The sequence below is a fragment of the Callorhinus ursinus genome, unplaced genomic scaffold, assembly GCF_003265705.2.
Source record: "Callorhinus ursinus isolate GAN/ISIS: 27379988/994484 unplaced genomic scaffold, GSC_fseal_2.0 scaffold56, whole genome shotgun sequence".
Lineage (NCBI taxonomy): Eukaryota > Metazoa > Chordata > Mammalia > Carnivora > Otariidae > Callorhinus > Callorhinus ursinus.
In genome coordinates, this window is record NW_027397118.1 from 3,785,428 (window position 1) to 3,802,121 (window position 16,694).

Sequence of the window (16,694 nt, forward strand, 5' to 3'; positions counted from 1 at the left end):
TATATATATATATATACCACCTCTTCTTTATCCATTCATCTGTCGATGGACATCTTAGCTCTTTCCATAGTTTGGCTATCGTGGACATTGCTGCTATAAACATCGGGGTGCACATACCCCTTTGGATCCCTATATTTGTATCTTTGGGGTAAATACCCAGTAGTGCAATTGCTGGGTCTGTATGGTAGCTCTATTTTCAACTTTTTGAGGAACCTCCTTACTGTTTTCCAGAGTGGCTGCACCAGCTTGCATTCCCACCAACATCTGTCGTTTCCTGACTTGTCAATTTTAGCCATTCTGACTGGTGTGAGGTGGTATCTCATTGAGATTTTGATTTGGATTTCCCTGATGCCGAGCGATGTTGAGCACTTTCTCATGTGTCTGTTGGCCATTTGGATGTCTTCTTTGGAAAAATGTCTGTTCATGTCTTCGGCACATTCAATCCATCAAGATTGGATCATTTGTTCTTTGGGTGTTGAGTTTAATAAGTTCTTTATAGATTTTGGATACTAGCCCTTTATCTGATATGTCATTTGCAAATATCTTCTCCCATTCTGCCAGTTGTCTTTTGGTTTTGTGGACTGTTTCCTTTGCTGTGCAAAAGCTTTTTATCTTGATGAAATCCCAATAGTTCATTTTTGCCCTGGCTTCCCTTGCCTTTGGCGATGTTTCTAGGAAGAAGTTGCTACGGCTGAGGTGGAAGAGGTTGCTGCTTGTGTTCTCCTTTAGGATTTTGATGGACTCCTGTCTCACGTTTAGGTCGTTCAACCATTTGGAGTCTATTTTTGTGTGTGGCGTAAGGAAATGGTCCAGTTTCGTTCTTCTGCATGTGGCTGTCCAATTTTCCCAACACCATTTGTTGAAGAGACTGTCTTTTTTCCATTGGACGTTCTTTCCTGCTTTGTCAAAGAGTAGTTGACCATAGAGTTGAGGGTCCATTTCTGGGCTCTCGATTCTGTTCCATTGATCTATGTGTCTGTTTTTGTGCCAGTATCATACTGTCTTGATGATTACACCTTTGTAATAGAGCTTGAAGTCCGGAATTGTGATGCCGCCAGCTTTGCTTTTCTTTTTCAACATTCCTCTGGCTATTCGAGGTCTTTTCTGGTTCCATACAAATTTTAGGATTATTCGTTCCATTTCTTTGAAAAAAGTGGATGGTATTTTGATAAGGATTGCATTGAATGTGTAGATTGCTCTAGGTAGCATTGACATCATCACAATGTTGGTTCTCCCAATCCATGAGCATGGAACATTTTTCCATTTCTTTGTGTCTTCCTCAATTTCTTTCATGAGTATTTTATAGTTTTCTGAGTACAGATTCTTTGCCTCTTTGGTTAGATTTATTCCTAGGTATCTTAAGGTTTTGGGTGCAATTGTATATGGGATCGACTCCTTGATTCTCTTTCTTCTGTCTTGTTGGTATATAGGAATGCCACGTGCATTGATTTTCTATCCTTCCACTTTTCTGAATTCCTGTGTGAGATCTAGCAGTTTTGGGGTGGAGTCTTTTGGGTTTTCCACATAAAGTATCATATCATCTGCAAAGAGTGAGAGTTTGACTTCTTTGCCAATTTGGATGCCTTTTATTTCTTTTGTTGTTTGATTGCTGTGGCTAGGACTTCTGATACTATGTTGAATAGCAGTGGTGATAGTGGGCATCCCTGCCGCGTTCCTGACCGTAGGGGGAAAGCTGTCAGTTTTTCCCCATTGAGAATGATATTTGCTGTGGGTTTTTCATAGATGGCTTTTAGGATATTGAGGTATATACCCTCTATCCCTATACTCTGAAGAGTTTTGATCAAGAAAGGATGGTGTACTTTGTCAAATGCTCTTTCTGCATCTATTGAGAGGATCATATGGTTCTTGTTCTTTCTTTTATTTATGTAGTGTATCACATTGATTGATTTGTGGGTGTTGAACCAACCTTGCTGCCCAGGGATAAATCCCACTTGGTTGTGATGAATAATCCTTTTAATGTACTGTTGGATCCTATTGGCTAGTATTTTGGTGAGAATTTTTGCATCCATGTTCATCAGGGATATTGGTCTGTAATTCTTTTTGATGGGGGTCTTTGTCTGGTTTTGGGATCAAGGTAATGGTGGCCTCATAAAACGAGTTTGGAAGTTTTCCTTCCATTTCTATTTTTTGTAACAGTGTCAGAAGAATAGGTATTAATTCTTCTTTAAATGTTTAGTAGAATTCTCCTGGGAAGCCATCTGGCCCTGGGCTTTTGTTTGTTGGGAGATTTTTGATAACTGCTTCAATTTCTTTAGTGGTTATAGGTCTGTTCAGGTTTTCTATTTCTTCCTGGTTCAGTTTTGGTAGTTTGCACATCTCTAGGAATGCATCCATTTCTTCCAGATTATCTAATTTGCTGGCATAGAGTTGCTCATAATATGTTCTTATAATTGTTTGTATTTCTTTGGTGTTGGTTGTGATCTCTCCTCTTTCATTCATGATTTTATTTCTCTTTTCTTTTTGATAAGTCTGGCCAGGGGTTTATCAATCTTATTAATTCTTTCAAAGAACCAGCTCCTAGTCTCATTAATCTGTTCTACTATTCTTTTGGTTTCTATTTCATTGATTTCTGCTCTGGTCTTTATTATTTCTCTTCTCCTGCTGGGTTTAGGCTTTATTGCTGTTCTTTCTCCAGCTCCTTTAGGTGTAGGGTTAGGTTGTGTATTTGAGACCTTTCTTGTTTCTTGAGAAAGGCTTGTATTGCTATATACTTTCCTCTCAGGACTGCCTTTGCTGCATCCCAAAGATTTTGAAAAGTTGTGTTTTTATTTTCATTTGTTGCCATGAATTTTTTTAATTCTTCTTTAATTTCCTGGTTGACCCATTCATTCTTTAGTAGGATGCTCTTTAGCCTCCATGTATTTGAGTTCTTTCTGACTTTCCTCCTGTGATTGAGTTCCAGTTTCAAAGCAATGTGGTCTGACAATATGCAGGGAATGATCTCAGTCTTTTGGTACCAGTTGAGACCTGATTTGTGACCTAGGATGTGATCTATTCTGGAGAATGTTCCATGGTCACTAGAGAGGAATGTGTATTCTGTTGCTTTGGGATGGAATGTTCTGAATATATCTGTGAAGTCCATTTGGTCCAGTGTGTCATTTAAAGTCTTTATTTCCTTGTTGATCTTTTGCTTAGATGATCTGTCCATTTCAGTGAGGGCGGTGTTAAAGGTCCCCACTATTATTGTATTGTTGGCGATGTGTTTCTTTGCTTTTGTCATTAATTGGCTTATATAATTGGCTGCTCCCATGTTAGGGGCATAGATATTTACAATTGGTAGATCTTCTTGTTGGACAGACCCTTTAAGTAGGATATAGTGTCCTTCCTCATCTCTTATAGTCTTTGGTTTAAAATATAATTTGACTGAAATAAGGATTGCCACTCCAGCTTTCTTTTGGTGTCCATTAGCATGGTAAATGGTTTTCCACCCCCTCACTTTCAATCTGGGGGTGTCTTTGGGTCTAAAATGAGTCTCTTGCAGACAGCATATCGATGGGTATTGTTTTTTAATCCAATCTGATAGCCTGTGTCTTTTGATTGGGGCATTGAGCCCATTTACATTCAGGGTAACTATTGAAAGTTATGAATTTAGTGCCATTGTATTGCCTGTAAGGTGACAGTTACTGTATATTGTCTGTGTTCTTTTTCTGGTCTGTGTTACTTTTAGGCCCTCTCTTTGCTTAGAGGACCCCTTTCAATATTTCTTGGAGGGCTGGTTTCGTGTTTGCAAATTCTTTCACGTTTTGTTTGTCCTGGAAGCTTTTTATCTCTCCTTCTATTTTCAATGACAGCCTAGCTGGATATAGTATTCTTGGCTGCATATTTTTCTTGTTTAGTGCTCTGAATATATCATGCCAGTCCTTTCTGGCCTGCCAGATCTCTGTGGGTAAGTCTGTTGTCAATCTAATGTTCTACCATTGTAGGTTACAGATCTCTTGTCCTGAACTGCTTTCAGGATTTTCTCTTTGTCTGTGAGACTCGTAAGTTTTACTATTATATGTCGGGGTGTTGACCTATTTTTATTGATTTTGAGAGGGGTTCTCTGTGCCTCCTGGATTTTGATGCCTGTTTCCTTCCCCAAATTAGGGAAGTTCTCTGCTATAATTTGCTCCAATATACCTTCTGCCCTCTCTCTCTTTCTTCTTCTTCTGGGATCCCAATTATTCTAATATTGTTTCATCTTATGGTATCACTTATCTCTCGAATTCTGCCCTCATGATCCAGTGGTTGTTTATCTCTCTTTTTCTCAGCTTCTTTATTTTCCATCATTTGGTCTTCTATATCACTAATTCTCTCTTCTACCTCATTTTTCCTAGCAGTTAGAGCCTCCGTTTTTTATTGTACCTCATTAATAGCCTTTTTGATTTCGGCTTGGTTATATTTTAGTTCTTTTATTTCTCCAGAAAGGGTTTCTCTAATATCTTCCATGCTTTTTTCAAGCCCAGCTAGTGTCTTTAAAATCATCATTCTGAACTTTAGTTCTGATATCTTACTAATGTCCATATTGATTAGCTCCCTGGCAGTCGGTACTGCCTCTTGTTCTTTTTTCTGAGGTAATTTTTTCTGTCTTGTCATTTTTTCCAGAGGAGAATAGATGAATGAGAGAACAAAATGCTAACAGGGTAACAACGACCCCAGAAAAATATACACTAAACAAATCAGAAGAGACCTGAGACCAGGGGAAAAGAAAGGGAAAGAAAGGAAAAAGAAAAATATAAAAACCAACCAACAAACAATAAAACAGAATATGATCAAATATGATCAGGCTGGTGCATAGATCAGTGCCACACACTAGATTTTGGGCATATTTTGGTCTGTTAGAAGAACGTGCCTCCCAAAATTTTAAAGAAAGGAAAACTTATATATGTACAAAAATAAGGGTAAATATGATGAAGGGATGGAATATGACGATAAAGTTGAAAAGTATAAAAGATTTTATAAAAGGAATTGATAAGAAGTTGGTTGAAAAAAGAAAGAAGAGGATTTAAAAAAAAAAGGGAGAGAATGTGATCAGGCAGGAGACTAGAACAAAGCCATACACTAGAGATTTAGGGTATATTTTAGTCTGTTCGAAAAAACTGTATCCCAAAATTTTAAAGAGAGAACAACTTACATATATATATATATACCAAAAATAAGGTTAACTACTCTGAAGGGATAGAATATGACTCTAAAAATGAAAAATAAAAAAGATTTTTTAAAAAAAGGGATTGATAAGATGTTGGTTGAAAAAAAGAAAAATTCAAAAAGAAAAAGAAAAAGTTAAAAAAAAATTAACTTTGAAAGACTAAAGAATCATGGGAAAAAAGCCATGAATTCTATGTGCAGTATTCCCCTAGTACTGGAGTTCTCCCGTTCTCATTGATCAGTAAACTTGGTCTTGGCTGGCTGTTCTTGCTGATCTTCTGGGGGAGGGGCCTGTTGCCGTGGTTCCCAAATGTCTTTGCTGGAGGCATCATTGCCCCGCCCTTGTCGGTTCAGGCTAAGCAATCTGCTCAGGTTTGCTCTCGGGAGCTTTTGTTCCCTGCAAGCTCTCGGTACAGCTTTGGAGGACGAAGTGAAAATGGCGGCCTCCCAATCTCCTCCCCGGAGGAGCCGAGAACTCAGGGCCCCGCTCCTCAGTGCGCCCCCAGAGAAAAGCAGTCAGTCACTCCCATCTCCCCGGTCTCTAGTGCACTTCGTGCTCACCCGGCCTGTGACTGAGCATTTGTATCTCTGGCACCCGACCCCGTGTGGAGTCTCCAAACCCAGCAGATCCCTGCGGTGCGCTCCCGTGCTGCTCCTCCCGGGGGAAGAAGGGGAGTCTCCCCGGATCTGCCGCTTGTTGGGTCCCTGCTGGAGGAGCAGTGGCCTGACTGTCACCAATCACGGTTTATGGCAACCCCGAGCTGAGAGCCTGCGCCTCGGTTCAGTCTTTGCAGCTGGCTTCCCCGCTCCGATACCTGGGAGCTCTGCCACACTCAGGCACCCCCGGTCTTTCTGTGACCCCGAGGGTCCTGAGACCACACTGTCCCGGGAGGATTCCACCCCCCACTTATCCACTGGAGTGACGTCCCTCAGCAGAGCCGACTTTTAAAAGTTCCGATTTTGTGCTCTGCTGCTCTGTCACTTGCCGGTAGTGGGTGACAGAGCCCCCCTGCCCCGCCGTCTATCCTCCTGAATATCGCCTCGGATTCACTTCTCCGCTCGTCCTACCTTCCAGAAAGTGGTCGCTTCTCTGTTCAGAGAGTTGCTGCTATTCTTTGATCTCCTGTTGCGTTCGTAGGTGTTTAGAATGGTTTGATCCCTATTCAGCTGAATTCCTGAGACCAGACGAAATTTAGGTCTCCTACTCCTCTGCCATCTTGCTCCTCCCCGCGAATCCATAGTTTTTTATGCATTTTCTTTTAGAAGGTTTCCACCCCGTCTTATAAGTCATGTGTGGCACACTTGCTGGGAAGTTCTGACCTATGGTTTGTTTATGGTGGGCTCTATGCTAGCAGTTTCATTCAGTAGTCCCTCGGAGTGTCTTGGATTAAAGGTGATGAGCTTTTCTACCCATTGAGGTTTGGCCCTTTGCCCTTTAAAATAAATAAAGGCATTCATGCTTATCTTAATGTGTGTGTTTAACTGAGCACTAAGCATATCTACATAGAATTCTAAAACACACAGTCATAGTCCCTTTGGAGGAAGGGTTAGAGAAATAGAATAATAATGTGTAACATGTAATATATGTAATAACAATAATGCATTAGATTTTAGTGCCATCTGAGTAAGTCTACTGTTTCCTGCCCCTAGTTAAAATAACAAATCCTATATTTTAACTCTTCTTTACAGAGATGATGGGAATTGAAAGCAGCTTCATGGTCTATGACCTCTGTAAGGTGTTCAAGGCTTAGAAGTCTCACCGACATCTTAGGGACCTAGATGTATCCCAGCCCTCACTTCTGGATGCCACTTGATAGGATATGGTAAGGGACTCTGCAGTTTCAAGCAGGTCTTCTCTCTTTTTTATTCAGTTGTTCTCAAGGCAATTTTATAAAAAAATATAGAGTTTATCTTTGGTGTTAAATCACTTCTTGTCTCAAGCCCCGCCTCAACTCTCTAAACATCTACCTTTTTCATTTTGTTTTCAATGACTAAGGAGAGCCAGGAGCTAGAGAGGAACTTGAGAGTCATTGTAGGCTAATTATTAATACATTATAAGTATTATAAGGCTAATACATTAATAAGTAATTATCTCACAGTGCACTTAGATTTACAGGTTGCAGAATTCTAGTTGTTGCCAGCTCAGTACAAATAGGACACTGATTTTGTGTATTTGAGTGAATTGAACCTTTGAAAACCATATGCTGTACTACAGTAACTTGGAAAGTTGTGTTTCTTTAAAAATCACATCGTCTCTTGGTAGATACTAATTTTCATTTCTGGTTAAGTGTTTGCTAAACCATTTCAATCCATGTTGGCATTGGATTACTAAGTATCACAAGAGAGGCATCGGAGAGTTATGTGTGAATAAAATGCATATAAATTACAATAGTTTACCTCTAAGCAGTCTATTAATATAGCCAGATAGCACTTAGAAGTCTTTCTTTGCACCTGAACTGTGTTAAAGCAGTAAAGATTAAAAACTAATTATACATACGTTGTCAGTACCAATATTTGTAATTGATTTGATTTACAGTCCACTATATAATAAACTGGGTAAAAATTTTAACAGGTTGCACGAATAGTCATTAATGTGTTCCTTTTCTATTGTCTTATTCATTTTTAGAAGTGTATTAAATGAGTTTTAATGTTTTTAAAAGCAGATTAAAGGCATGTGCAGCCCAGATAAAGCCCAGTGAAAATGATTATTTAGCAGCAATGCAGATTGTTCTTACAGCCTTCTCCTTTAGCCCATTGTGATACTATGTATTTCAAGGATGAAAAGAACTCTGGAAACAATTAATTTCTGTGAATTGAATTCATCCATGAGGACAGAGACTGTCCTTGGGAACCATGTATTGTGGGGAAGGGGCAGATGGTGAAGGTACATCTTGGGTCATGTTCCTTCCAGGAGGATACAAAAAGTTAAGATACTAACTTCATATGTTAGTGGGCAGAACCAAATTTGAGATGACATATTTGAGTCATACTAGTGACACTATGTGACCCTAGTGTCTTACAAATGACGCTGTAGAATTCTTACTCCGTTTCTAGAATATAAACATTCCCCCTTCTGCCACCAGTGGATCTTGGTAACTCCATAATTACCGATTTGTGTCTTGGTGCTGTAGAAAGATCTGGGTTATATACATCATAGTACCTAGTGAGGTGCTGGATTCATTTTAGGTGCTACACGATTGATTATTGAATGAATTAAGTGAGTTAGCATTGAGTGATCCCGTGGTGCCCTGATTCTGATGTTCCAGGTCAAACCAGAATCACAGTTCTCCTCTCTATGATCCTGTTTCCTACTGTTTTGCCTTCATTTGTGTTTGTTGTTGTACAAACAAGGCCTGCCTGCCTTCCATTACTGTGTAACCAAATCACAGCCATTCATTGTGGTTGGGTTCAGAGGCTTCCTTTCGTGCTAGGCCTTTTGGTGGCTCCAGAGGGAAGATTTCTCTCCTTCAGCTTCTGTAGCAACTTCCTGGCTGTTCGACGTATGCAATGATGTGGCATAGAGCTGACAATACACATGGACATTTTCAGTACTGAATTTAACAATCTAAATGAAAAATGGCTTGTGAAGCACAGTAAACAGGATATGCTAATAGAAACTAAATTTCTCGTTCTTGCAAAGATTTTATTACAAAAATATGATACAGTGTACATATATTTGGGAAAAAATCAACTAGTATCAGGCCTGTTACCAAGGAAGTCTGCTCAGATGCCAAGCAAGTTTGCCCAAGACTCCCGAACATTTCCTGTGATATGAGAACATGTTATCATTTTTCATTTGAGCATGCAAATAGCCAGCTCTCAGGGGTGGTATGGTCAGGTATCACCCTGTAGGGCCTATAAAGGAGAAGAATCCAGGCAGGATTGAAAGACAGAAAAAAGAAAGAAGGGGTTTTGATTTCATAAAGACTGAAAATTTAAGTGAATGTGTCAGACCTTCTCCAGGACCTCCTTCTATGGCATGAGCCACGGGAGCTGTTTCTTGCTGCTCGGCCTGCACCTGCTCTCTCCCTTTGTGTCACTGTCACGGATGCTTCTGTGATGGCAGACTGAGTGTGCTTGTGAACTGAACTGAGATGGAAGACCTGACAGGCAATGGCTAGGAATGAGCTGCTCTCCTGTCCCCCATGGCCACCAGAGAAATGGCAAGACCTGCTATGGTGGGATGGTGGGAGGGGGCAGAGAGGATATTGTTAATACCACCTTGTATCATCAGTGTGTGCTTACAAATCATAATAAAAACAACAACAAGCGGTGTCATTACTACTCCTTATTGCATGCTTACTAGGTTTCAGGGCTCCAGGAGGTAACACCTGGATTTTTTAAGAAAAATACTCACTTTGGAGAGGAGAAAACTGAAGTTCTCACAGCTCATATGTGGCAGAGTTGGGAGCTGTTCTTAGATCTGTCCTGGATCTATCTCAGATCCATCTTTAGGAATTGATCTGCCTCACATCAAGGCTTCCTCACTTCCACGTTAAAATGCCTGGCTAGATATGCTTGGAGACAGGGTTCCATTTCATGCATCTTGATAGCTGAATGCCAAGCACATGGTACAGTTGATTGAAACAATAGCTGAAGGAGTATTCTCCCCCACCCCTTTTATTATGAAATATTTTTAAAAGTATAAGGAATAATGTAAGGAACGCCAGTCCACCAAACTAGCAGTTCTTGGCCAAGGGTGTTTTTGCCTGCTCCACCCTCCCAGGACACATTGCCAAATTGTGAGACGGTTTTGATGGTCATAACTTGGGGAGGTGCTACTCACGTCTCATGTAGAGGCCAGGGATGCTGCTACACATTTTGCCATGCACAGGAGACTTCTCCATGATGAAAAATCATCTGTCCCAAAATGTCAGTGGTGCAGAGGTTGAAAAACTAAATAAATAGTTTAATAAAACAATTTTTGAAGCCTTTTTAATACCTATTCTTGACTTCTCCTTTTTTCCTGACACTGGTATCTCTAGGCATGCCTTTATGTATCTCCTACTAATGTAGGTATTTATATTTGTCTTTACTACCCAAAACAATCTACACATTTAATGCAATCCCTATCAAAATACCACCAGCATTTTTCACAGAGCTAGAACAAACATCCTAAAATTTGTATGGAACCACAAAAGACCCCAAATAGCCAAAGCAATCCTGAAAAAGAAAAACAAAGCTGGAGGCATCACAATTCCAGACTTCAAGCTCTATTACAAAGCTGTAGTCATCGAGACATATGGTACTGGCACAAAAACAGACTAATAGATTGATGGCACAGAATGGAAAATCCAGAAATGGACCCACAACTCTATGATCAACTAATCGTCCACAGCAGGAAAGAATATCCAATGGAAAAAAAGACAGTCTCTTCAACAAATGGTGTTGGGAAAACTGGACAGCAGCGTGCAGAAGAATGAAACTGGACCGCTTCCTTACACCATACACAAAAATAAATCCTAAATGAATGAAAGACCTAAATGTGAGACAGGAAACCATCAAAATCCTAGAAGAAAACACAGGCAGCAACCTCTTTGACCTCAACCGTGGCAACTTATTATAAGACACATCACTGGAGGCAAGGGAAACAAAAGCAAAAATGAACTATTGGGACTTCATCAAGATAAAAAGCTTCTGCACAGCGAAGGAAAATCAACAAAACTAAAAGTCAGTCTACGGAATGGGAGAATATATTTGCAAATGACATATCTGATAAGGGGCTAGTATCCAAAATCTATAAAGAACTTACCAAACTCAACACCCAAAAAACAAATAATCCAGTTTAGAAATGGGCAGAAGACATGAATAGATACTTCCAAAGAAGACATCCAAATGGCTAATGGACACATGAACAGATGCTCAACATCACTCATCATCAGGGAAATGCAAATCAAACCACAATGAGGTACCACCTCACACCTGTCAGAATGGCTAAAATTAACAACAGATGTTGTTGAGAAACAGATGTTGGTGAGGATGTGGAAAAAGGAGAACCCTCTTGCACTGTTGGTGGGAATGCAGACTGGTGCAGTCACTCCGGAAAATGGTATGGAGGTTCCCCAAAAAGTTAATTGTGCTACTAGGTGTTAACCAAAAGGGTACAAAAATACAGATTCAAAGGGGTACATGCACCCTGATGTTCATAGCAGCAGTATCAACAATAGCCAAACTATGGAAAGAGCCCAAATGTCCATCGACTGATGGATGGATTAAGAGGATGTGATATATATACACAGTGGAATATTCGTCAGCCATGAAAAAGAATGAGATCTTGCCATTGTCAATGACGTGGATGGAGCTAGAGTGTATTATGCTAAGCAAAATAAGTCAGTCAGAGAAAGACAAATACTGTATGGTTTCACTCATATGTGGAATTTAAGAAACAGTACAGATGAACACATGGGAGGAGGAAAAAGAGAGAGGGAAACAAACCATAAGAGACTCTTAAGGATAGAGAACAAACTGAGGGTTGATGGAGGGTGGGGGGTGGGAGGTGGGCTAGATGGGTTGATGGGTATTCAGGAGGGCACTTGTTGTGTTGAGCACTGGGTGTTGTATATAAGTGATGAATCACTGAATTCTCCTCCTGAAACCAATATTGCACTGTATGTTAACTAATTAGAATTTAAATAAAAATGTGAATGAATAAATAAATTAATGAAAATGTGCTCAACAGTGGAAAAGGTAAATATTTATAAATAATACAATCGTTTTAATAGCATTTGTAGATATCATTCAGCAATTTGATTCTTTGCACTTAAAATTATCTTTTTGAGATTCAATCTTAACCTTTTGTGTCCATCCATTTCTCTCTATCCTCACTGCTAACCCCTTAGTCTAGGTCTTCATCATGTCTAATGGAATTCCAGCGACAACACCCTAACTGACCTCCTTACCTCCAATACTACTCTTTTCTAATCTGTTTTCCAAACATAGAACACAATAATCTAAACCCCAGATGTTCTCCTTAACCCCTTTATTGGTTCTTCCCAGTGGAGTTCAAACACCTTAGTGTGGTATGACACCTGCTTGTTGTCTGGCCTTCTTGCTAACTAGTCTCCCTTCCATGGTCTATTCTGCATTTCAGTCAATGGAAGTAGCATCATTTCCTAAATTCCAGTCAAGTGGAACTACCGTCATTTCCTACAGAGCCAAGCCCTCCTGCCTCTGCCCTCGTGCACACTGTTCTCTGTGCTGTGATGTTCTCAGCAAACTCTTTGGCCAGCTACTCCGGCTCATCCTCCAGGCCTCTTAAGTAGGTGTTTTCTCCATTAGTATATCTTCCCTCCTCCTCCCCCTCCCCAAAGCAGGGCGAATGTCCTTCTTTGTACTGACCTGACACTATGTTATATCCCATTTTTTTTTTCTCTTTTCTCATCTGGTTTCCTCACGAGGACCTCAACTCCCTGAGGAAAGGCTGTCTCTTATTTGTCTTCTTGTCTCTGATTCCCAGAACAGAATAGGTGTTATTAAATGGATGGGGAGTAATAGTAAAGGCCTTCGTAACTTTGAAGTATCTTGATAACATCCCTTTAAGTCATGAACCCAAACAGGAGTTCAGAGAGCTGACTCTTCCTTTGAAATCTCATGCGCGGGGTCAGAAGATCACTTCTACAAGAACCATCTTCCCATGTTGGCCTGCTTCAAATGTTCTGTATGTCTTAGATTTAGCATATTGTGGAGAGTGTTTCTCCTAAGGTATTTCCATTAGTTTTTAAAGCCCACATGCATCTTAAAGGAAATGTAAACCATATGTTTGACATTCATTTACACTTAACTATGTTTTTTTTTCTATAAAAGAGAAAAATGTAAATTGATGTTCAGATGCCTTTGGGGCTGTTTAATAAATACAACTTTCAAGTCATTTTTCTTTCCATGGAATTATTACAAAGGAAAATGCCTTTGAACAATAGAAGGTCATGGCTCAGTCCCAAATTCTAAGTGAGTGGTATTTTAGGAGGCTCCAAACTTGGTTAAGTCCTTATCCCAGAGCCCTGAAACACAAAGGTCCCAGTTGCATTTGTTCTCTTCATCTGTCAAAGGTAGAAACAGAAGATACTGACCTTTTATTTATCTTTTCATCTTTAAAGTGTAACTTGAGGAAAAGTTTCTGTAATTAGAATAAGAACATCTGGGTTATAGCTTTGACTCATGCTAGAAACAGGAGTGACACCCATATTCTACCTGCCGCATAATGTTGGTGGGAGCATCAAGTGACACGGACGTGAAAGTACATGGACACAGTAAAGAACACCACTCAGTCTGTCAGTGGGAAGGCAAATTGATGCAGCCTCTTTAGAGGGAAATTTGGCAATGTCTACAGGAATTTTAAACAATGCACATGACCCCTCACTAACAAAATCTGACTGCTATATATTTACCCTATGGATATGTCAAAATATATGCATAAAAATATTCATTGGACTAAACTTTTTCATTACAAAGAAGGGTATAATCTGAATTAACATGCTTGGGAGCTAGTTACATAAATTAATGGAATACTAAATGATTGCTGAAAAAATGTACACACACACACACACACACACACACACATACATACTGATATGGAAAGAGCATCAAGATAGGATATGTAAAAAAAAAAAAAGCAAAGGCATGTCACTGTATATTGCATTGTCCCATGAAGGGAGGAGAATAATATTGAGGAGAAACAAACAAAGCAAACAAATTGGAGGAGGAAATATATATATATTTCACAAGGCAATGCAGAATATTTTTTCTTGGTAGGATATATAAGGAAATATACAAATGGTTACTTTTGGGGACAGAGCCTAGGGAAAGCTTTTAATTTTCATCTTTTGCTATTACCATACTTGGATTTTCATGCCATGCATGTGTAGGCAGTGGGCTTATGGGACAGTTTTGCTTTCTCCTTCATACTCTTTTTTGCACACACATACACACAAACATACACACATATACACACATGAATATTTAAATAATGTTTAAAGAAAAACGAAAGTATGCAGTCCCTTAGCTTAGTAATAAAGAGCACAAGCTTCAGAGCAGACAGATTTGGGTGTGAATATTAGCTAAGCCTCCATTCTAGTTACATCACCTTGGGAAAATTACTTGAACTCTCTAAACCTCAGTTTCTCCATATGAAATTGGGGGATGATAACCTATCTTTTCAGCCTATTATGGGAGTTACATTATATAATAAATAATGCATAACGTTGAATATAACTTACAACATGGTAAAACCTCATTAAGTTGTCTTAATAGTCATTGTTTTTGTTACTATCCTCACGATGAGCTAGCTAACACCTTTAAACCTTGTTCTCCATTAAGAAGACTAGTTCAAAGCAATGTAGTCCTCAGCCTTGATTCAGGGCTAGTTTTAGAAAAAAGAAATGTGAGAGTGGGCTCCTGATAAGGCCTAGCTGTTAAAACCAAAAGGCTCAGGCTTTTGGGGGGTGGATACACCAAGTATGATGAAGGAGGAGGATTTCATTTGAAACATATTCCCCACCTACCGTGTATGGCCCTAAATGTGAACTCCACGTCCCTTGAAATTCCCAGCTGCAACATCGCGTCTTAACCTGTTGACAGTATTTAGCTCTTTTATTTTCCTAAGAAGCTCCAGTGCCAGGTTCAGATTCTAGAATCCCTGGCCTCCAGCTTAGTGCCTTTGGTGGACCCATGGTTTCGTGCACCCTCAGAACAGACTTTTTTAGAGTTTGAAAAAGTTAAAGTGCACTCCTGACCCAAAACCATTTCTTGATTTTGAAAAGAAATTGTTCCTGGAAGTGCTTCAGGGAAAGATTTGGAGGAGCAGCTTTCCATTTTGACTTGAATTGCAAACTCATATTAAAAAACATTAAGGATAATAAACTGGAAATTCAATTACCAGGCTTGAAGCCAGAACACCGCACACTCGATTTGGATTTGCATCTTAACTTATAGCTTGTTCTTGCCAATATTACTTACAATTCAGACCTTTGCTCATGGTAAAAAAAAAAAAAAAAAAAAAGGCACTTAGTACACAGATGATTTCTCACCAAGTGTTTTATGATGGACCTGCCCAAATGTCGATTTGGCTGTGAGCTTAAATTAGGAGGAAATTTAAAATATTTCTCCCTTTTATTCTTATATTTTTATTATTGCACTTGGGGAATCCACAGAATTACATGACAAGGGTTTCAAATTTCCAAACATATCGAATGTCTCCTCTTGGGTACAACTGAGGTTTCTATTAGGCTTATAATCTAATTTGTTTACAAGATACTCATGTTGAGATGTTAGACACCTGCCTTTATGAAGATGATTCCTAATAGGGGGTTGGAGAAACAATGAAAGGATATGTGATAGCCTTGCCAAAGAAAGCAATGATAAGAGTATGAATTTTTGGTTCACCTTGATTTTTTAAATAATTCAGATATCCAGATGAGGGCTTCCATGAATCTGGATAAATGACTGTCAAGATGGGATCTTTCTAGTTCCTTTTTGAGGAGTGGCCTGACTTAGCCATGAAGGGCCTAGGCAGAACCAGGTATGTTGTTCGCATTCTCTTGATGTGAATATAAGCTCAGTCTTTTATCAGTTGTGTGACTAAGGACAAGTTCCTTAACCTTTTTGTGCCTCAGTTTTCTCGTCTGTAAACTTGGGATTAATTAAGAAGAGTGTATCTATCTTTTAGGGTTGTGTAACGATTAAATGAGTTAATAATGCATGCAAAGCTCTTAGAATAGTGCTTGGCAATAGTAAACACTCAATAAATATTAATTTTATTATTATGAGGTGTGACTCATGGAAGACTTACAGGAATAATTAGCTTATTATATTTGCTGTAGAGAAAACAGTGGTTTCTTTTTGGATGCTTCCCAGGATTTTGGCTTCTATCTATAGCAGTGAATCTCAGTCTTGGATGCACATTGGATCACCTGGTGTCAAAGTATAATTTCAAAAGTTGAAAACTTGACTCACATACAAATATGCAGTCAGTACTTGCCAAATACTTTATTTGATTCATTTAATGAGAGAACCAGCAGGATACGTTCAAAGAGAATTAGAAAGATCAAATAGATATAGGTCCTGAAAAAAATGCTGGAATAAGATTGCTAAGTTAGATATAAAACTGTTTAATGTCCTATGGAGCCAAAAAAAAAAAAAAACCAACCTATAATCTTGGAATTGGGCAGAAATTATTAGCATCTCTACTGGAAAAATGTATTTGCATTGTTAATGGGCCAAAATCTGTAGCACTGCCATCAGACTTCTGCAACAGAGGTTGTCAAACTTGGGTGTATGTCAGAATCACTTGGGAACTTGCTAAAATTATACAACCCCAAGCCCCATACTACTTTAATAAGCCTGGGCTTCTGTATACTTTATTAACTTTCAAGGTAACTCTGTTAAATATCAAGGTTTGAGAACCACTGTTCCACAAGGCAATATCTATTCTTACGGAGCTGTGAAATATCCTAGTAAATATGAAATTAAATAAAGGTACGTCACCCTAAAAACCTAAGATAGCCTTTGGGGTGAGCCTATTAAACAGTTGCTCCACCATGATGTTGAAAGGC

The 16,694-nt window shown here is 39.2% G+C and overlaps 1 long non-coding RNA gene across 1 annotated transcript in view; it reads left to right on the forward strand.

Annotated features, from left to right (window-relative positions):
* Positions 1-15,661, forward strand: part of LOC141371111 (uncharacterized) — a 146,660-nt gene extending 130,999 nt beyond the window's left edge. Inside the window, exons 2-3 of the long non-coding RNA XR_012375761.1 lie at positions 6,838-6,971; positions 15,548-15,661. This is a non-coding gene — a long non-coding RNA (uncharacterized lncRNA). The remainder of the gene's footprint in view (positions 1-6,837; positions 6,972-15,547) is intronic.
* Positions 15,662-16,694: the final 1,033 nt, after the last annotated feature.